Source organism: Aquarana catesbeiana, linkage group LG04, assembly GCF_042186555.1.
Source record: "Aquarana catesbeiana isolate 2022-GZ linkage group LG04, ASM4218655v1, whole genome shotgun sequence".
Classification (NCBI taxonomy): domain Eukaryota; kingdom Metazoa; phylum Chordata; class Amphibia; order Anura; family Ranidae; genus Aquarana; species Aquarana catesbeiana.
This window is the reverse complement of record NC_133327.1, coordinates 115421975-115443899: the sequence shown is the minus strand read 5'-3', so window position 1 is coordinate 115443899 and position 21925 is coordinate 115421975. Positions and strand designations below refer to the sequence as shown.

At 43.1% G+C, this 21925-nt stretch overlaps 1 long non-coding RNA gene across 1 annotated transcript in view; it reads left to right on the top strand.

The window, feature by feature from the left end:
- Positions 1–300: 300 nt before the first annotated feature.
- Positions 301–21925, top strand: part of LOC141141403 (uncharacterized) — a 52199-nt gene continuing 30574 nt past the window's right edge. Inside the window, exons 1-2 of the long non-coding RNA XR_012244062.1 lie at positions 301–409; positions 5694–5896. This is a non-coding gene — a long non-coding RNA (uncharacterized lncRNA). The remainder of the gene's footprint in view (positions 410–5693; positions 5897–21925) is intronic.

Below are 21925 nucleotides of genomic sequence, written 5' to 3'. Positions count from 1 at the left end.
ACACGATCGGAATTTCCGACAACGGATTTTGTTGTCGGAAAATTTTATCTCCTGCTCTCCAACTTTGTGTGTCGGAAAATCCGATGGAAAATGTCCGATGGAGCCCACACACAGTCGGAATTTCCGACAACACGCTCCGATCGGACATTTTCCATCGGAAAATCCGACCGTGTGTACGGGGCATTACTCTGAATGGTCTAAGGTTATCAGTGGTGTACCCCAAGGTTCAGTGTTGGGACCCTTACTTTTTAATAACTTTATAAATTATGTGGGGTCTGGGATTAAAACTACCATTTCTGTCTTTGCAGATGACACCAAGGTATGCAGTGGAATAACATCCTTACAAGATGTCGCCAATTTACAAGAGGACCTCAATGCAATCTAATTGGGCAACTAAGTGGCAAATAAGGTTAATGTTGATAAATGTAAAGTTATGCACTTGGGGGTTAAGAATATGCATGCATCATATATACTAGAGGGAGAACAAATGGGGGAATCCATAGTGGAGAAGGATCTGGGGGTTTTGGTAGATCATAAGCTCAATAATAGCATGCAATGCCAAGCTGCGGTTTCCAAAGCGAGCAAAGTCCTTTCTTGTATTAAGAGAGGTATGGACTCCAGAGAGAGAGATATCATTTTGCCCCTGTAAAAATCATTAGTAAGACCTCATCTGGAATATGCAGTTCAGTTTTGGGCACCAGTACTCAAAACGGATATCGGGGAACTGGAGAAGGAGCACAGATGGGCAACCAAACTGATAAGAGGCATGAAGGAGCTCAGCTATGAGGAAAGATTAGAGGAACTGAATTTATTCTCTCTTAAGAAGAGGAGATTAAGGGGGGATATGATCAACATGTACAAATACATAAGTGGTCCATATAGTGAACTTGGTGTTGAGTTAGTCACTTTAAGGTCATCACAGAGGACAAGGGGCACTCTTTATCTCTAGAGGAAAAAAGATTTAATCTCCAAATACGGAAAGGTTTCTTCACAGTAAGAGCTGTGAACATGTGGAATAGACTCCCTCCAGAGGTGGTTCTGGCTAGCTCTGTGGATTGTTTTAAAAAGGGCCTGGATTCTTTCCTAGATAAACATAATATAATTTGATACTAATATGTATACGTAAAGTTGATCCAGGAAAAATCTGCCTCTCGGGGGATCAGGAAGGAAATTTTTCCCTCTGCTGTAGCAAATTGGAGCATGCTTTGCTGGGGGTTTTCGCCTTCCTCTGGATCAACTGTGGGTATGGGATAACATAGTTAGTCAAGTTGAAAAAAGACACAAGTCTTGGATGGAGTGGATCAAGTGGATGGACTTGTGTCTTTTTTCAACCTGACTATGTATAGAAAATCTCCAGGTAGCCATATTGCATTGTGTTTCACAGAAAATTACAGAGCTGCATATTGAAAAGGAAATTTAATTTTTAAAAAACATTCAATTACAATATGACTTGCGTCACAATTGTATATGCTATATTATTCTTTTTATTTGCTATTTTTCTTTCCACAAAAGTGGAGTTACCCTTTAATGTAGAACTATAGACAAAACTTTTTTTTAAAATTTTTTTCATTTTGGATAGCGTATCGCCATCTGTGTCCCATTGTAGGGATTTCTCTTCACTTCCTGTCCCATCGCAAAACAGGAAGTGAGAGGAAATCCTTGCAAGATAAGGGAATTCCTTGGGGACCCCCAGGTCACCAGATCTAGTATCCCCATTGGAAGATTTCCCCTCTATTACTTTTCTGGGGACAGCCCAAAATTTGTGATTTTCTTTTACTTTCACTTTCAGCCTAGGTTCACACTGTAACGATGCGGGGGAACCAGCACGATTAAAGCACCGGTTCCCACATCGCATCTCTCCCGCAGGCAGATCACACTGCCCTCTGCGAACTTCTGCGGGTGTCAATACATTGTTAATGACACCCCCCAGATTGGTTCACAGATCGCAGTGTGAACTGTGAACTCGCATGGGAATCAGATCGCATGGGTGAGAACACCCATGCGATCCGATTCCAGTGTGGGGGGAAAAAAGTCCCTGCACTCTTTTCCTGCAAATCCCATGTGAGTTCAGCCATACAACTGTATGGCTGAACTCGCATTGCACAGACATCGCATGCGATCGGCACCGCAGTGCAGGTGCTAATCACATGCAATGTCTGTGTTCGCACAAGTGTGAACCCGGGCTCAATGATAATGGTAAACAGGACAAATATAGAGGGTGAACCTCCTTAACATGGGCCCAGACAGCAATAAAAACTGGAAGAGCTCTCCACTCCAAAACTAAAAAAAAAGTTTTGCCTTTAGTTACACTTTAACCAACTTGCAACATTCAGTCTGTAATCTGTTTGTTGTCCAGCAGGTGGCTCTGTGTGACCAAAAATACATAAAATGCGTAGGAGCCCGTTCCTCTGCAGGCAGCTGTGTACTGAGTTGGTCACATACATATACATACACATGTATCGAATAACAGATTTTCAAATCTTCCAGTCAAATTTTAGATACACTTGCATTTTGGTGACCCTTAATATTATGTCCCATAATATAGGATGACTTTTTCATGATAGTATAAAAACAGCTGGTATCTATTTTGAAACATGTAGAATAAAGTATAGATAGATAGATAGATAGATAGATAGATAGATAGATAGATAGATAGATAGATAGATAGATAGATAGATAGATAGATAGATAGATAGATAGATAGATAGATAGACCAGCCTATATCTATCTCAACCAGATTTCTGTGGAATCCTAGGGTTCCTCCAGTGATTGTTTGGGGTTCCTTGGATTGTGGCTGATTGATCTCTCATTTGATGGTGCCAGCTTAGTTGCGGGGGCCAACGTCACTTGGGAGAGCCAGCATCATGTGACACTAATGGCATTTTTAGATAGATAGATAGATAGATAGATAGATAGATAGATAGATAGATAGATAGATAGATAGATAGATAGATAGATAGATAGATAGATAGATAGATAATAGGCTGGACTGGGACTCTGGCATCTAAAGTAGATGTTAGAAGGACTAATCATCACTAATGAAAAGAACTAAACTTTTTCAATAAGATATAATAAATAAATAAAGATCCTGTACTAGTATGTTGAAGATAAGCATATTTTTTATTTCCTTTGCCCTGCCTTAGAGGTTAGTTAGGTGGCACTAGGCATTAAAGCACATATTCTATTGTTGCTGGTAATTCTTCATAAAAACCAAATGATTTTCCGGTCAATGGTGAAGAAGCATTCGTCGGTGTGTACCCTGACTGTTGGCGTAGCAGGTTCCAACCTTCACCTGTCAGTTCTTGTCTGCTCCCAGCTCTGCTTGGCTGCCACAGGAAATCTTTAGATGTCGATGAAGAGATGAGCCACCCCAACAGATGCTCACCTCCAAATATTGGCTAGATGCTTCAGTGACATCCTGTCAGTGATGTAGTTTGTATCCGAGGACCAGTGAAGGGAAATTAATTTTGATCAATGAACTCAGGAGATTGGGTCAATGCAAATAAGATAGATTTCATAAGAAGAAAAGGCTGTAGATGGCTCCATTCAGGAGTTGAAAAAAGTACAGGAAGCTTTTATCCATCACCAAAGCTTCCATCTGAGACAGGCACTCTATGGGATCCAAAGCTCTCTGTCTGTCTTTCCTTTACAGACATACCTCTTTTAGCTTTGATGTACAGATTATGTATAAATAAATGAACTATTAATTAAACAAAAGCTGTATATGGCTTCATAATTAATGTCCACATTTTAAATGTGTTGATTTTTTAAATATTGGTACTGGTGGCCTTTTATGTGTGTTTTTACCATTGAACGCTATTAGAACACATGTTTTGTTGATGAATTCCTGCTTGCTACATCTTTGATGCACTTTGATCAAAATGTGCGTTCTATAGAGTTCAATGGTAGTGCGCCTAAAGCATGTGTTAAGCCTCGTACACACGATCGGACTTTAAACAAACGTATCGTGGATTTCTGTCCAAAGGGCATTGGCCGTGAACTTGTATTGCATACACAGGGCAGGACTTTTTAGGCAACAAACACGAACGTAGTGACGTTTCAACATACTGACGACACTTCAAAAGAGGAAGTTCAATTCTCCGGCGCCACCCTTTGGTCAACTTCTGATATTGTTGTCTGATCTTTTGCATTGGTTCTGAGCATGCATGTTTGTACTTTGGACTAAAGTCCGATGGTTTTGTGTACACACGATTGGACTAGCCGACGTGGGACTTTTGTTGCCGCCAAGTTTGTCTGTTCGCACAGCCAACATTTGTCCGATGAAAACCAAAAAAGTTTGTCCGATGGAGTGTACACACGGCTGGATGTTGCCTTAAAACAGCTAATTTGCATGTTTCTTGTCAAGAAGTCTGATCGTGTGTATGGGCCTTAAAACACACCAAAAGCACACCGCCGATGTGAACTGGCCCTAACACAATTTTGGGTCGGTTGTAAAATCCCAAGATCCCAGGCTTTTTGTTAAAATCAAAATAAGTGCAGCGCTAAGTGCAAAGTATCCCCTGAGGGATATATAATGCATTCAATAAACGATATATAAATAAAGTGCAATATGCAAATGTGTTCTTATAGAAATCAAACAATATAATAAATGTTAAAGTGCATTGTGCAGATGTTGTCCATATAGTGTTCTTATAAAAATAAATCAATGGTGAAAAAATCATGCCAATCAATTATATGTGCAAGTGCTGTGCATAGATGGGCAAAGTAAATAATAGCAGGTAAAAAACAAGGCAAAATCCCCCCAAAATGACAAGCATGTAGCTTTTGGATTTTGCTTTGTTTTTTTACCTGCTATTATTTACTGCCCATTTATGCACAGCATTTGCACATATAATTGATTGGCACGATTTTTTTCACCATCGATTGATTTTTATAAGGACACTATATGGATAATACCTTCACAATGCACTTTAAAATTTATTAGATTGTTTGATTAATATAAGAACACATTTGCATATTGCACTTTATTTATATATTGTTTATTGAACGCTCTATATATCCCTCAGGGGATACTTTGTACTTAGGGCTGTACTTATTTTAGTTTGATTATTCTCATGTTTAGGAAGTGTGTTTAGCGCTGGCAGCTTTAATTAGATTAACAAAGCAGCTCACAAGGTTCCACATATTTACATTCCAGGCTTTTTGTTGCAATTATTATAGTCATTTTTTTTTTTGCTGGCGGAAAATAATTTCCGCCAGCAAAATATTGAGAGCAGGTTCTCTATTTTTCCAATGGAAAAAGTTCCTATTGGAAATTCCGTTCGTCTGTATCAATTCCGACGAGCAAAATTCATACGCATGCTCGGAAACAATTTGACGCATGCTTGGAAGCATTGAACTTCATTTTCTCGGCTCATCGTAGTGTTGTACGTCACCGTGTTATTCACGGTCGAAAGTTCAGAGAGCTTTTGTGTGACCGTGTGTATGCAAGGCAAACTTGAGCAGAATTCCGTTGGAAAAACCATCCAAGGTTTTTCTGATAGAAATTCCGATCGTGTGTACAGGGCATTATGCTACTTTGGGTTGATACTGGCGCAATTTTGGCCTCTTAAACTTCAATGTAAATGTACCAAAATGCATCTACATGTGATTTGATGTGTTTCTGATATATTTTTGATGTGTTTTTTCCCCCCAACTACTCTCCTCCTCCTGGGCACATGTGCTCTTATCAGGCTGCAGAAAAGATGGAGGGTAGAGGCAGAAGAGATGTTGTTGCTGAGGTGATTATACGCCTTGTTGTGTGTGAACGCTCACAGCTGCACTGGGGACCCAATCTACAAGGAACACTGCATGTGGAACAGAGCCTGGCTGGACATTGCCCACATCTATTATGAGGACTGGGATACTTTCACAGCCTCAGCTTGGACAGCAAAATGTAAGTTTAATGGAAAAGTTTCTTTTTCATATGTTTACATAAAAAAGTACAAGTAAGAAAAAAATGCAATCATGTCACATTACATTATAACACTGAAAATAGAATCAAATTGCAGCCACAGTTGGGAGAACCTATCTTTAAAGCAAAACTTCACCAAGTAGGGGAAGTTCCACTTTTCAGCCCCCCCCCCCCCTCATCACCTTTGGACACTTTTTTTTTTGATGAGCGGGTACCTGGTTTTGACAGTTCACAACCCCCCACCTCCACCACCACCTTTCCCCGCAGCCTTCTGGGACATGTCAGAGGTCCCAGAAGGCTGCGGGACCATTCACAAAGTGCAGCATGTTTCGCACATGTACAATAGGAAGCTGGCTGTGAAGCTGCAAGGAGTCACAGACAGCTTCTCACACTAAGGATGCCGGCGCAGAAGACCCAAAAACTGGTAAAGAACCAGCTCAGGTAAGGATGGCACTAGATCCTTGGCAGAGTAAGTGTCCTTTTATTAAAAGTCAGCAGCTACAGTACTCATTTTTTGTTTCTAGGGTGAAGATCCTCTTTGAGGCAAGGCAAGACCTGTCTGGAGCCTTGCAATTTACAAGACAGACAGTAGATGGCAGCTGACAGCCAGTAAAATCCCCTTGTATGGGCATTGTACCATGCACGTCAGATATTATAGTATGTATCATGGAACAGTGTAACATTCGATCCTTCAACAATTTTTCTAATATCACACCTACAATAGCTGTCAGGGAAGCAGTAGAGTATACTGATTTACGTTATATTATATTATAAGGTACTCCTATGTTGATATAACCTTTTTACAGCAAAGTGTAAAATAATACAATCAACATAAAAGTAATTGTTCATTCATGAGGCAGAAATCCTGTACTGATGAAATAATACAATAATGAAATACCTTCATCAACAATTTCTTCATCTGAAGACTCGTATATATCCAATCTGTAACATTAATTACTATCTTGGTTGTCATTGCAACTATATTTAGCTTATTTCTACTAATTATCTGAAGTGTTGCACATTATGAAAATACTTTTTATTAAATAGTAACAAACATCAACATGGATAAGCCTGGAATGCAACATACTAAAAGAACTAGATATAGAAGTAAACATGTCCATCCCTTAACACCAGTCTCTTTCTTAAAGTGACTCTGTCGTTACCTATAAAAAATGTAAATAATTTCTCTTTGGAATAAAAGAATATGCAAACTTACTTTTCTGGTGGGGGCAGGTCTCTGGCTTTCAATGCTGCAGGCCCAGGCAAAGTCTTTAATATTTGGGGTTTTTTGAAGGGTTAAAAAGATGCACCCCCATCTGTGTGCCATTCCTCTTGCTGGCCCCTACATTACTGCTGAGTCCTGTAAGGTACGGAGGTTGCAGCGCTGGAAGACAGAGGAGTTCAGCCTCGGTATCCACCAAAATGGTAAGTATTTATAGTCTTCTTTAACTTTTATGACACTGTGGAACCCCTTAAAATAAGTTTTTGGTCTAAAATAACCCTGACTGATTATATTTCAACTTATATATCTACAGTATCCCACAAAAGTGAGTACACCCCTCACATTTTTGTAAATATTTTATTGTATCTTTTCATGTGTCAACACTGAAGAAATTACACTTTGCTACAATGTAAAGTATTGAGTGTACAGCTTGTATAACAGTGTAAATTTGTTGACCCCTCAAAATAACTCAACACACAGCCATTAATGTCTAAACCACTGGCAACAAAAGTGTGTACACCCCTAAGTGAAAATATCCAAATTAGGAGCACTAGTAAGCTCCTGGCACAGTTACGGGTGGCTAATGGAAAGCCAATCACGGCAGTCACATGACCTTAAGCCCCTTCCCGCCTCCCGGCATTCTGAACCCCTTAAGGGTCTGACAGGCACAGGCTCAAAGGGGTTATAAAAAAAATACAGAGCTGTTTGTGAAACTGCATGTGCATTTGTTCTGTGCAAGTGGGGGGCAAATTGGATATTATTAGACTAGTTTCTCCCTAGGTCAAACGTTCTTCATAGAGTGAATCAGAAAAATGCTGCATAATGGCCTCTAGATGGAGCTGACGATCACAACAAATCAGTATTTAATCCCTTTGACCATCAGCTCCATCTAGTTTTCCTCATGCAGTATTTTCATGATTCACTGTATTCTGTATAAATGCAGTTTCACAGGATGAATAGCTCTATTGCCGCGTACACATGGTTGGACTTTCCGGTGTAAAATGTGCAATCGGAGCTCGTTGACGGAAATTCCGACCGTGTGTAGGCTCCATCGGACAGTTTCCATCAGAATTTCCATCGCACAAAATTTGAGATCTGGTTCTCAAATTTCCCGGCAACAAAATCTGTTTGCGTAAATTCCGATCATGTGTACACAATTCCAACGCACAAAGTGCCACGCATGCTCAGAATCAAGCAGAAGAGCCACACTGGCTATTGAACTTCATTTTTCTCGGCTCGTCGTACGTGTTGTACGTCACCGCGTTCTTGACATTCCGAATTTCCAACAAGATTTGTGTGACCGTGTGTATGCAAGACAAGTTTGAGCCAACATCCGTCGGAAAAAGTCCATGGATTTTGTTGTCGGAATGTCCGATCAATGTCCGATCGTGTGTAAGGGGCATAAAAAACTTTTTATAAATAGTGAATCGGACCTGTTCCTATTGACTCATTACTAAGATGGGCAGCCTAATTAGCCAATAGGAATTTGTAGGAGCAGGTAAACTTTGGCTAGTTGCCTGCAATTCATTCCTGCCTTCCTTCATTTTGAGAATAACCCAAAAAGTCTTCTTTGTCTCACATTGATCTAGAGAAGCTTGTTGCTATTTGCATCGCAAGGTGCTCTGCAGGACATCAGCAGTTGCTTGCAAGTGTTAAGCCTTCAGGAGCCTGCCTATTGCAGCCTGTGCTATATAAGCCAAAAACACACCCAAATTCAACAGCTACTTCTAGAGCCCTTATATTTTTACCAATGGACATTATGTGATATCAGGTTAACTTGCAGATGAGTTTACGCCTGTGCAATGCAAGAACGCATTCAAAATCTTGTGCATTCCTGCAGTGCACAAAAAACCACGCATCCCTTTGGCACGAGCTTTGGTGGTGCTTTTAATTATTAATGGCACCCAAATGCATCTTGTTCATGCGCACGCTAAATCACGCACCAAAACGCATAGTACAGTACCATGCCCTGTGGTGCAGCGCAAGTTAAAATTTTGCAGTATTGGGGTTTTTAAAGCAGGGCATTCAATTGTTTGTGAACATTTGTTCTTTAACCACTTCAGACCCGTAAGGATTTACCCACTTCCTGACCAGGTCATTTTTTGCAATATGGCACTGCTTCGCTTTAATTGACAATTGCGCGTTCATGTGACGTTGTACCCAAACAAAATCAATGTCTTTTTTTTCCCACAAATAAAGCTTTCTTTTGGTGGTATTTGATCACCTCTGCGTTTTTTTTTCCCGCTATAAACAAAAAAGAGTGACAAATTTTGAAAAAAAATGCTATAAAACATTTCCAAAAAAAAAATGTAAAAGAAAAACAAATTTATTCATCAGTTGAGCCTGATATGTATTTTGCTACATATTTTTGGTAAAAAAATTGCAATAAGCGTATATTGATTGGTTTGCACAAAAGTTTTAGTGTCTACAAAATAGGGGATAGATTTGTGGCATTTTTATTATTTTCTTTTTTTATTAGTAATGGCGGCGGCCAGTGATTTTTACCGGGACTGCGACATTGCGGCGGACAGATGGGACACTTAACTGACATTTTTGACAGTAATCAGTGCTAAAAATATGCACTGTTATTGTACTAATGACACTGGCAGGGAAGAGTAACATCAGGGGCGATCAAAAGGTTCAATGTGTTCCCTGCAGGTGTTTTCTAACTGTATGGAGGTCTGCGTGACTGGGGAAACACACAGATTCATCTTCCTGCTTAGCAGAAAAACAGGATCTGTGTGATCTCCCCTGTCAGAATGGAGATCTGCCATGTTTACACAGGCAGATCCCCATTCTGTCACTGCAGGGAACGATCGCGGGTGGCTGGTGGACATCGAGTCCGCCTAACCTGCTGATTGGCTCTCCCGCTGGGCAATGGGAGTACGCGCGTGGCCACAAAAGCGAGTTCCCGAGCCGACGTACACCTACGGCGATTTGCGGGATCGTGCCACCTTACCGCAGTATAATGACAGCGGCTGGTTAGCAAGGGGTTAAAGTGGAGTTCCACCCAAAAATGGAACTTCTGCTTTAAGAGAAGGTAACCCCTGACATTAATTAGAAATGGTAGAAGGGTTTGGCGCTGTTCCTATTGGTTGAATGATTCCCTACCTGCATAAAGGTTACTCAGTGCAAAATTGGATATAAATATCTAGGTGCCTAGGTGTAAGCAATACCGTGCGTGTATCGAATCAATGATCTATTAAAATCTTGTTAGATATTGTACAATCATAGGTGATACAACAAACTTTAAATATATAAACCAAAACCAATATCAAATCCCATATATGGTGTTGCTGGTAAATATTCCGAAAACATGAAGGGGAGGGGGGGGGGGTGGAGAGGGAGGGAGGGGGGGGGTGGCAGGGAAGATGAAGGGGGAGGTGTGGGAGATTTGCTCCTGGTGAAGGGAATAAATGGAAATAAACAATATCAGGATCCCTCCTAATACAGTGCAAACGTGCTGGTGAAATTCAAAAAAGTCCTTATGTGTAATACATCTGTTGTAAAACTCTTAACATATATCTTGTGCAGTATCTTGTGGTGTGGTGAAAGTAACTCTTCAATATATCCTTATTCTGAAAGTGCAGCCACTCACCAGATCACTTCACCCCTGCAGGGGTATCAGGCGGTTACAGTTATATGCCACTGTACGGCGTTCGCTGGCGGGCTCAGGATCGTGGTGTATCATATGCAAAGAGAGAGGGAGTACCCATAGCGTAAAATAGTTTTTAGAAGGTTTATTAACCAAAATAGAAAGGTACTCACAATTTTATAATGTAAATCAAGCGAGGTAGTAAAAAAGCGTCACAATGTCCTTCAGCGCTGGTATAATAGGTGATGTTTGGGAAGCACAGATTAGGCCACGCCCTACGCGTTTCGTCGTTAGGACGTCTACGGGAGCGTGACCTGTACTGTGTCTTCCCATCCTTATATAGTGTGCGGTGTCCCCTTGTTGAATTTTCGATTGGCATCCATTTTGCCTGTGATTCCGTGGACCTCCACTGCGCGGGTTCACTATCCCTTTACTAACCCCTGACATGCCACATTTGGCATGTAACTTTTTTGGGGGGGCGGATACCCTCTTTTCAGAGGGTTCCAGCTCCCACTTCCTTCTGGCGCAACCTTGGCGCCGGAAGGAATATCACCTCTCCCCCCTCCCTCTAGGCAATCATCTGGGACATGTCACAGGTCCCAGATGATTGCGCGGCCAATCACGGCGCGCAACGAGGCTCGCGCATGCGCAGTGGTTGCCCGGCTGTGAAGCCACAGCTGGGCGCCCACAGTTACAATGCCGGCGCCACCGAGCGGAGTGGGAGATAAGCGGGGCTTTGATGCCCCGCATCGCTAGACCCTGGGACAGGTAAGTGTCTGATTATTAAAAGTCAGCAGCTGCAGTATTTGCAGCTGCTGACTTTTATTTTTTTTTTAAGTGGAATTCCGCTTTAAGCTGCCTTTTGTTTGCAGCATGCTGTTGCATCATATGAAAGGAAAAAAAAAAAAAAAACAAAGTTCGAGAACATTGTGTACCTAAACCATCTTACATTATATCACTCACATTTAATGCACACCTCTGTCCACATAGATAAAATTAAAGTTAGGCATATGTCAGTTAGGCCTGTTTTCCTGGAATAAAAATTGCCTTGTGCCCAAATTTTACACTGCTCTAACCCCTGCAACCCTTTAACTATTTGTAGTAAAATAACACTTTTCGGCTTATTCTCCCTCATTAAAGAGGAACTTTACTTTCCTGTACATTTTTTTTCTTTACCCTCTTTCCTTGTCTTCTGTGCCCCCTATGACCAGTAAATCTACAGTGGTCCTGCCATAATCCACTGATCCTTTGCTGCACATCAGCATTTTCCTTTTTGACATCATTGGGGGACAGCTATCTCTTACTGGTTCAGGCAGCCGGCCCTCTAATAATAACACCCCACCATGTTAACCCTTCTCCAACTGCTGTGTTGAAGCTGATGCCTCCTGGGAGGTATATGGGATGTATGACATGCGTATCTCAGAAGTTTTCAGAAGCAGAGGTGATGTCATTCTTCTTAGACTAGAATGGAGGAAGTGGTGGGGTGAAGTGTAGAAGATTAAAAAGGATAAAGAAAAAAAATATCAGCTTTTCAGATTGTGGAGGTAGGGAGGGGGGAGGCAATTGTAGTGATAAAAAGTGTTGTTTGAGTAAAAATCCACTTTATAAATGCCCTGCTGCTGTCCAGTTTTACACTACTGTATTACTGTATCTCCTAATTCATACTGAGAGCTTGATAGAAATGAGCCAGCAGCTGGACAGTTTTATGTCAGCAAAAACAAGTACTACTACAGTGCCAAAGAACACGTCACTACTAAAACTTCCATTTTTAGCCTTTTTTTTAAACTGAAACAAATCAGATTGAGGTGCTGCCAAGTTCATTGTGAACAGAAAAAAAAATCAATTCCACAGCCAAATATGCACTGCCAGTGTACGCTGTTACTGAGACGGTGAAAACTGTTCTATTCTGTAACACTATGGACAGATTTAAAGCATCCCCAATTAAATTATTTAAAGGATCTTGTCCTTGAAACTGCATGAAAAAGACCCTCTCCCCGCTGTACAAACATTTATTTTGCATTAATACATGCCCCCCCATGACATTACTCTTCTTCCCATGCTTTTTTTAAGGTAGTTTCCCTATTTAACCCTAAAAAATGGACAGAATTTAACAAGATTCACTCCCAGACCCCCATAGACTTCAATAGGATCCACCTCTAAGTTCGGGTTTTGAGAATTTTGAACAAGATGCGCCTAATCCTTGGTGAACCAAACCAGGGCAGTTTTGCTATTAGTGGTTAGCACCTCTGCCTGGTAGCACTGGGGTCGTTGTTCAAACCCCAGCCACAACACTACCTGCATGGAGTTTGCATGTTCTCCCAGTGCCTGTGTGGGTTTCCTCCAGTTACTCCGGTTTTCTCCCACACTTCAAAGACATGTTAAATTGGACCTATTATGTGTATGTATGAATGTGAGTTAGGGGCCTTATATTGTAAGCTCCTTGAGAGCAGGGGCTGATGTGAATGCACAATTTACAGAATATATATATATATATATATATATATATACACAGTATCTCATGTCATCATGGAGGAGTGGAAGAGGACTCCAGTGGCGACCTGTGAAGCTCTGGTGAACTCCATGCCCAAGAGGGTTAAGGCAGTGCTGGAAAATAATGGTGACCACACAAGATATTAACATTTTGGGTTCAATTTGGACATTTTCAATCTTGGCAATCTTCTTATAGCTTAGGCTATCTTTATGTAGAGCAACAATTCTTTTTTTCAGATCCTCGGAGAGTTCTTTGCCATGAGGTGCCATGTTGAACTTCCAGTGACTAGTATGAGAGAGTGAGAGCGATAACACCAAATTTAACACACCTGCTCCCTATTCACACCTGAGACCTTGTAACATTAATGAGTCACATGACACCAGGGAAGGAAAATGGCTAATTGGGCCCACACTTTGGAGTGTACTCACTTTTGTTGCCAGTGGTTTAGACATTAATGACTGTGTGTTGAGTTATTTTAAGATGACAGCAAATTTACACTGTTATACAAGCTGTACACTCACTACGTATAGATGTATGTGTGTGTAAAGCACTTCATAAATTGTTAGAACTACAGTATATAAATAACCATTACTCATTAAACAGAGGTGAAATTACATATTATACTCTAATGCCACCTAGTGGATAAACCAAGAGTTATTTCTTCACACTACTGGAAATATTGAATCACTCAGGAACAACATTGATCAGAGTGGGGGAATCGATCAAAGTAGGGCATACAAACCCAGGTCAAAATTCCAATAACCTCTTGCAGCTGCTGTCCTCTGGTCACCAAGATTCATGTTAGTTAAAATAAATGTAAAGATAAAACTTTTTTGAAGTTTTGTATGGAGTTGGAGAAGTGTTAAAACCTCTCTTAGGTTTTTAATGTCAATGAAGGAATCCACCCATACCTCCCAACTTTGAACTTCAGAATGAGGGACACTTGAGGAAGGAAGTAACCTTGCATAGCGCACCGCGGTTGGGGTTGCCACTTGTATGGGATTGACCCGGGCAGTCTGGGTTTTGACACTTATGCCCGGGCTTGCCTCCACTTGAATCCCGGACACACAGCATACCAACAGTCACTGAAATCTGTTCTGGGGATGGAGCCAGTGCCGATCCAGGGAGGGCTTCTTTCGGCTGCACTGCACAGCGCTTGTCTTTACTCTGTCTCCCCCCCCCCCCGCCCCCGTGTCCTAACAACCGAAAAAAGGCGCTCCAGCTCCACCCCCTAACTCCGGGTCCCAGTGAGCGTCTTGCTTGCAGCGGCTGCAGCTTCTCTCCTGGCGGCACACACAACCCTCCCTGCTCACCCTGCAGCTACAACAGAGGAGGAGAAGCAGGGGGCAGGCGGGGTACACACACTTCAGTCTCGCACCCGCAGCATCTTCTGAAGCCCGCACTGGCAGACTGACTTGCTTATAGTACGATACTTTTCTTCTGTGGGTAATAGAAGAGCTGTGCACTGGACAGAGAGGAGGGAAAATGTCTGGAAGAGAGGGGGAGGAGTTCTGCACTGGGGGGGAGGGGACAGAAATTTGGGGAGAGGGCTGGGGGGGTTATACACTGGCTGGTATTTATGCACCCCACACTCTAAATGTAATGCACTCCTGAACCCCGCACTCTGAATGTAATGCACTCCTGAACGCCGCACTCTGAATGTAATGCACTCCTGAACCCCGCACTCTGAATGTAATGCACTCCTGAACCCAGCACTCTGAATGTAACCCACTCCTGAACCCCGCACTCTGTATGTAACACACTCCTCAACCCCGCACTCTGAATGTAACCCACTCCTGCTCCTGAACCCTGCACTCTGAATGTAACGCACTCCTGAACCCCGCACTCTGAATGTAACACATTCCTGATTCCCACACTCTGAATGTAACAAAGTCCTGAACTCCGCACTCTGTACATAAGCAATCCTGAAACCCGCACTCTGAATGTAATTCACTCCTGAACCTTGCACTCTGTACATAAGCAATCCTGAACCCCGCACTCTGAATGTAACGCAATCCTGAACCCTGCACTCTGAATGTAACGAACTCCTAAACCCTGAACTCTGAGTGTAATGCATTCCTGAACCCTGGACTCTGAATGTAATGTACTCCTGAACCCTGCACTCTAAATGTAATGCACTCCTGTACCCTGCACTCTGTACATAAGCAATCCTGAACCCCGCACTCTGAATGTAACTCACTCCTGATCCCTGCACTCTGTACATAAGCAATCCTGAACCCCGCACTCTAAATTTAACGCACTTCTGAACCCTGCACTCTGAATGTAATGCACTCCTGAACCCTGCACTCTGAATGTAATGCACTCCTGAACCCTGCACTCTGAATGTCATGCACTCCTGAACCCTGCACTCTGATTGTATCGCAATCTTCAACCCTGCACTCTGAATGTAACGCAATCCTGAACCCTGCACTCTGTACGTAGCGCAGCAATGAATTCTTCACTTTGTACGTAGTGCACTCCTCATCACTGTACTCTGTTCGCAGCACACTGGTCAAACTCTACAGTCTGTGTGTAGCGCACTCCTCAACTCTGTACTGTGTACATAGCACACCTCTGATTTCTGTACTTTGTGTGTTTGAGAGCAGGGCCAGGGGTGGGGTCAAAGGGGCCTCGTCAGGTAGACTGTGGGGCCCCATGATTTCTAACAGCGACCCTGCTAGGGGGGATCTCTCATCTAATGGAGGTCTCTAAGGAAGGAGGGGGCACTGATAGATGGGGACTATGAGCTAATGAGGGTCCCTAATGGGTGCTGGCTGCTGATCTAATGGCTGGTGATCATTAGATCAGCAGGCAGCAACCCCTCCCCTACAGACACCCCATTAGATCAGAGTCTCTTTATATCAGCACCCCCTCTTAAAGACCCCCCGTTATATCAGAATCACCTTATATAAGCACCTCCTCCCTCTTACAGAGGTCTTTAAGAGGGGCTGCTGATATAAAGAGACTCTGATCTAATGGGGTGTCTGTAGGGGAGGGGTGCTGCATTAGATGAGAGATCCCCCTTATCAGCACTCCCTGTACTTTTTAAGTTAAAAAAGAAAAAGAGAAAAATTTGGTAAATAAACTTACCGTTGAGTTGCTGCTAGCACTGATATGTGTTCCCACACTTAAAAATGGAGTGCAACCTCCACCTATAATTCTATTAATTAAAATGTGAAAAAAAAATGTGAATAATGGGAGATTAACTCCATATGATTTGAAATGTTATTTAATAACAAAATATGCAAAAGTTTGGTTTGAAGAAAAGGTGGCAACCCTAGTCAATGTGGGCGTGGTGAAACTTCTGACAGTGAGAGGAGCCTAAGTCATTAAACAAAACTCGGGCTTCCTTGTACCTATAAAATATGTTTTTATTATTGTTCCACAAGCAAGAGTCTCATGGATACATGCAAACCCCAGCACATTCATTTAAAAAAAAGGATAAAGGAATGCAGGGTTTTGGAGTGCATTATATACAGGGTGCAGGGTTCTAGGATGAGCTGCGTACAGAGTGCAGGGTTCCGAGATGAGCTGCGTACAGGGTGCAGGGTTCTGGGATGAGCTATGTACAGAGTGCAGGGTTCTGGGATGAGCTATATAAAGGGTGCGGGGTTCTGGGATGAGTTATATACAGTGTGCACGGTTCTGGGATGAGCTACATACAGATTGCAGTTACCTGAGATGAGCTGCGTACAGAGTGCAGGGTTCTGGGATAAGCTGCGTACATAGTGCAGGGTTCTGGGAAGAGCTGCATACAGAGTGTAGGGTTCTGGGATGAGCCATGTACATGGTGCAGGGTTCTGGGATGAGCTGCGTACAGAGTGCAGGGCTCTGGGATGAGCTATGTACAGAGTGCAGGGTTCTGGGATGAGCTGCGTACAGAGTGCAGGGTTCTGGGATGAGCTATGTACAGAGTGCAGGGTTCTGGGATGAGCTATATAAAGGGTGCGGGGTTCTGGGATGAGTTATATACAGTGTGCACGGTTCTGGGATGAGCTACATACAGATTGCAGTTACCTGAGATGAGCTGCGTACAGAGTGCAGGGTTCTGGGATAAGCTGCGTACATAGTGCAGGGTTCTGGGAAGAGCTGCATACAGAGTGTAGGGTTCTGGGATGAGCCATGTACATGGTGCAGGGTTCTGGGATGAGCTGCGTACAGAGTGCAGGGCTCTGGGATGAGCTATGTACAGAGTGCAGGGTTCTGGGATGAGCTGCGTACAAACAGCTGTTAGACTCTGCTCAGCAGCAGGGTGGTGCTCCCTTTGCCTGGGACTATCAGGAAATACCAATTGACAACTCTGAAATCCTGGCTGAAGAGTTGACAATGTGGCAGAGTAACAGTGTGCTTTGCCAACCTGCCCCCGCAGCTATGGAGGCGGAGGTCTTATGGCGGATGCAGCAAGTGCTGACTGACCTTGATGAACCTGTTTCTGCATGGGATGATCTTGGATGAAGGAATGTGCCTGTCCAGCAGAATGCCAGAGAATCGGCAGTGGAAAATCTAAAGATTGCCGTCCCCAAACCTGAAGTGCTGACAATAGGGCAGAGCTCTGCTAACCTCTTCCCAGCACTGATAGCATTTTCTGGGTTCCACGGGGAGGAGATGGTGAACCTCTATCCCCAGACACCAGTTGCAGAGACAGGGGATTTGATAGACTTTTCTGCTGAGGAAGAACAACCTGGTGAGCCTCCAACAGAAGAGGAGCTGTTATTAGGGCCAAACTTCACTGTGCTCTGCCCAGCACCAACAGAAGTATCTGTGAAGTTACAAGGAACTTCCCCAGCTGAAGCGCTGGCAACCGGACAGAGGGTCCAAGACCTCTGCCCTACACCTGCGGCAGTTTCGGAGGCTCAGGATGAGAAGGTGGCAATCACTTCCCAGCAGCAGATACAGGGGGAGAAGGGAGAGGAGGTGTGTGTTGTCCCTCCCCAACAGTTAGCCGGAGCAGATGGTGTGGGGTTTCCAGCAGAAGGGCTGACAACAGGGCCGAGTTCTGCTGGACTCTGCCCTCAACTAACAGAGGATGGATATCCTGTGAAGGTGGATGGGACTTCAGTCTCCACCTGTATACCCCAGGGATGCTGTGCAGTCGGCCCAGATCCCCAACAGCATGGCGGAGTGAGCCCAGACACCCTGTCTTCTCTCCAGCAGCAGAAAGGACTCCAGGGAGAAGGGCCAGTCCAGGCCTCTCCCCAGCGGCAGATATGTTCTCTGAGAGAGGCAGAGGTTGGCTGGGTGAGTAATGCTTTGTTTGGAACAATTTGTTTGGGGTACTGTGTGGGTACAGGCATTAGAGGACTGGAACTACTGACTAACTTCGGAGTCAACCCGTCTGGGGTCTCCCCCTGTGTTAGTCTCCTGCTGAAAGTGGAGAAATGTGACAGACCTAGCCGGGAGAGAGACTTTTGGAGGGGACTGTATGCTAGCCTCTTGCCGATCAATCGTGGGCCCTGGCATTTGGGGGAACGGTGCTCTTTGTGAGCTGTATGCCTGGGGACCCTTGAGGCGGTATTACTGTGGATTTGGGTCCTGGTCCCCCAGGACACACAGACTCTGGGGACTCTGGATTTGCCATATTAGAAATAGTGGCTGATTCATAATGCTGGGACAAATACTGTTAGGAAATGCTGATGTCAATTCCAGCTGCCTGTCTGTCTGTTGCCTGCTAGAATGTGTATTGTAAATAAGTCTCTAGTACGGGATCTAAGAGTCATTAGATCCCCATTGTTGTTTGTGTTAATTAACTCTGCTATTGTGATAATGTTGATTGGGGGTTCTAAGCTACAAGACGGCCAGTCTGGCCTAAAGGTCATGTCTGAGTCATCTAGGCTGTCTAAAGGGATTAGTTAATTAGCCCATGTAAATTAGGTTAATTAGGTTACAGCTGTATTGTTAGAGTAATATGAGCAGGAGGTCTGTACCTCCTCTTTTAGTGTATAAAAGAGCCTGTATTTTGCAATAAAGGAGAGTCCTGGTTGAACTTACATACAGCCTGCCTGGTGTTTGTTCTGAGCTATCACAACTGGGTTAGAACGGCACATAGCTGTAGTTCTAATCTCGGAGCATCGGATGACCGAACAATCAGATCTGCAATCTGATTCTATAGCTGCAGAGGAGTGTCGGGAGAGTGGAACCGAGCGAGCAAGGGGCTCGTTACAGTGAGGACAAGGTGATAGAAATCTGTGATAATGCGACTGTGTTGAGAACAATGGAAATGTTCCAACATGGTGAGCACTAACATTAAAGATGGGAGAGAGAAAAAGAAAGAAAGAAAAAAAAGAAAGAATGAAAAAAGAAAATGAAAAAATGACATAAAAAAGAAAAAGAGGAGAAGAAAGGGGGAAAAAATGTGAAAAACCAAAAAATGTGTGACAGTGAATCAGTGTTGGAAGCAATGGGAATGCTCCAATCTAGTGAATGCTATCATTTAGAGGTGAGAAGACTCAATTGTGTGATAGTGAGATTGTTTTGCTAACATTGGGGATGTTCCAACATAGTGAACACTATCAGTGAGAGTAGGAAAACAGAGAAACACAGGAGTATAAAGGAAGAAAAGAGGAATTAAATGAGTACAAGGTGTGTTACCTGGATATGTGAAATGGAAAGTGCACCTCACTTATTGCATGGTGTTCCCAATCTACGGCCACTGTGTGTGTGTGTGTTGGTAGCTGTGCTATGAACAAAAGCTTGCCTCACCACAGCCGTATGTAGCCGCCAATGTCACATTGCGAATATAAAGGAAGAGGAGGCGCCGCCCCTCCAGGCCAGGCGGCCAGCGAGTGGCGCCAAACTGATCTCCCTCATGTCAAACGCCAGATGGATTCACGGAGCCCACGTAATGACAACAGTCAGCATCAGACGTGTTGCGCCGGATGCGTGGCGTCGATGCAGAGCGGGGCGACCAGGGAAGAGGGAGGACCCCTGATGTGCATCTCAGCTCCCTGAGCCAGACAAAGCCCTGACTGACATCACCATACCCAAAAGGTCCACGCCCCTCACATATGTCAAACCCATGGAAAACTATGGGACTGTAAATAGATCAAAAATTGCATAGACAATATCAAGACAAGGGATATTTCCCAAAATTCACCTACAATATTGTAGGAAAAGAATAATAATTCTGGCACTGGGGTGTTCTGAAAACCTATCCTGAATCGTGTCCCGCAATGTTGCAGGGACCAGAAGAAAGGAATAAAGCATGACACATTTGTCTCTGTGTCAGCTGATTGATAAACAAAAACCGCATGCCTCCATCCCTATTTTGTGAAAAGAGAAAAAAGGACTTTGTATGAGGCATAGGACAGTTACATCACAATTGCCTCCATCCCTGTCAAAACGAAGCAAGAGAAGAAGTTGGGACTTCGCATGAAGCATGCAGATTTGGAAGCAGAAAATGAGCTATATGGTCTGATAATGGTAAATTTATTAAATATTGAAAAGTAAAATACATAAAAAGCATTAATACATACTGCATCTTCCATCATGATTAATTGATACATACAGAGGCATATATGCACATTAACGATGATATTCAAATAAATTGGTGAAACAGTATGTACAAAAAAAGAACCACATAAACACATAGGGGTTTTATGCTAAAACACTAATTTGCAATGTATTAAATGTGTGACGGGTGATGACAGATGGCATGGCAGGTCCCCATGGGGAATCACTAGCCACTTGACCTCTGGAAGATTTACCAATTGCGCGGTCATGCAACACTGCGCCCAAAAATGTTTGTTCTTTTTTTCCCACAAATAGAGCAGCTTTCTTTTGGTGGTATTTGATCACCTCTGCGGTTTTTATTTTTTGTGCTATAAATAAAAAAGTCCGACAATTTTGAAAAAAACAAACACTATTTTATTTTATGTATTATTTTATGTATTCTGCTAAATATTTTGGGTAAAAAAATTCCCAATAAGTGTGTATTGATTGGTTTGTGCAAAAGTTATAGCGTCTACATAATATAGGATATTTTTATTTGTTTTTTTAGTAATGGCAGTGATCGACTTATAACGGGACTGCGATATTGCGGTGGACAAATCGAACACTAACTGACACTTTTGACACTTTTTGGGGACCAATGACACTAATACATTGAGCATTGCTAAAAAATATGCATTGTCACTATACTAATGACACTGGCTAGGAAGGGGTTAAACATCCAGGGCAATCAAAAGGTTAAATGTGTGCCTAGCCTGTGATTGAGTGTATTGGGGGAGGTGATTTTACTAGTGGAAGTCTTGGATTGGTGTTCCTGCTGTATAGGAACACAGGATCTATGCCTTCTATACTGACAGAATGGCAATCTGCCTTGTTTACATAGGCAGACTGCCGTTTTGCCTGTGTACTGAGGCATCGGTGGCCATACTTGCCGATCAGCTCCCACTGTGTATAATCACAGCGGGAGCGGGCCAGCGGCACTATGAGCTCTCCCCAGATCCAGAAGTGATAGATCACTTACTAGATACGTGATCTGGCACAGAGCGGCCGCCCTGCCGCAGTATATCTATGGTGGGCGATCCGCAAGTGGCCTGTGAATCACCTATGATTCATCTTTTTAAAATGTTTGAAAGAGATTTGTTCCAGTAATGTCGGCTATGATTTTAACACAGCCAGTGTTGCTGAGATTGGAATTTTGCAACAAATAATTGAATTGAAATGGTAGAAAATGTGATTGGATCAGGCAAACACACTGAC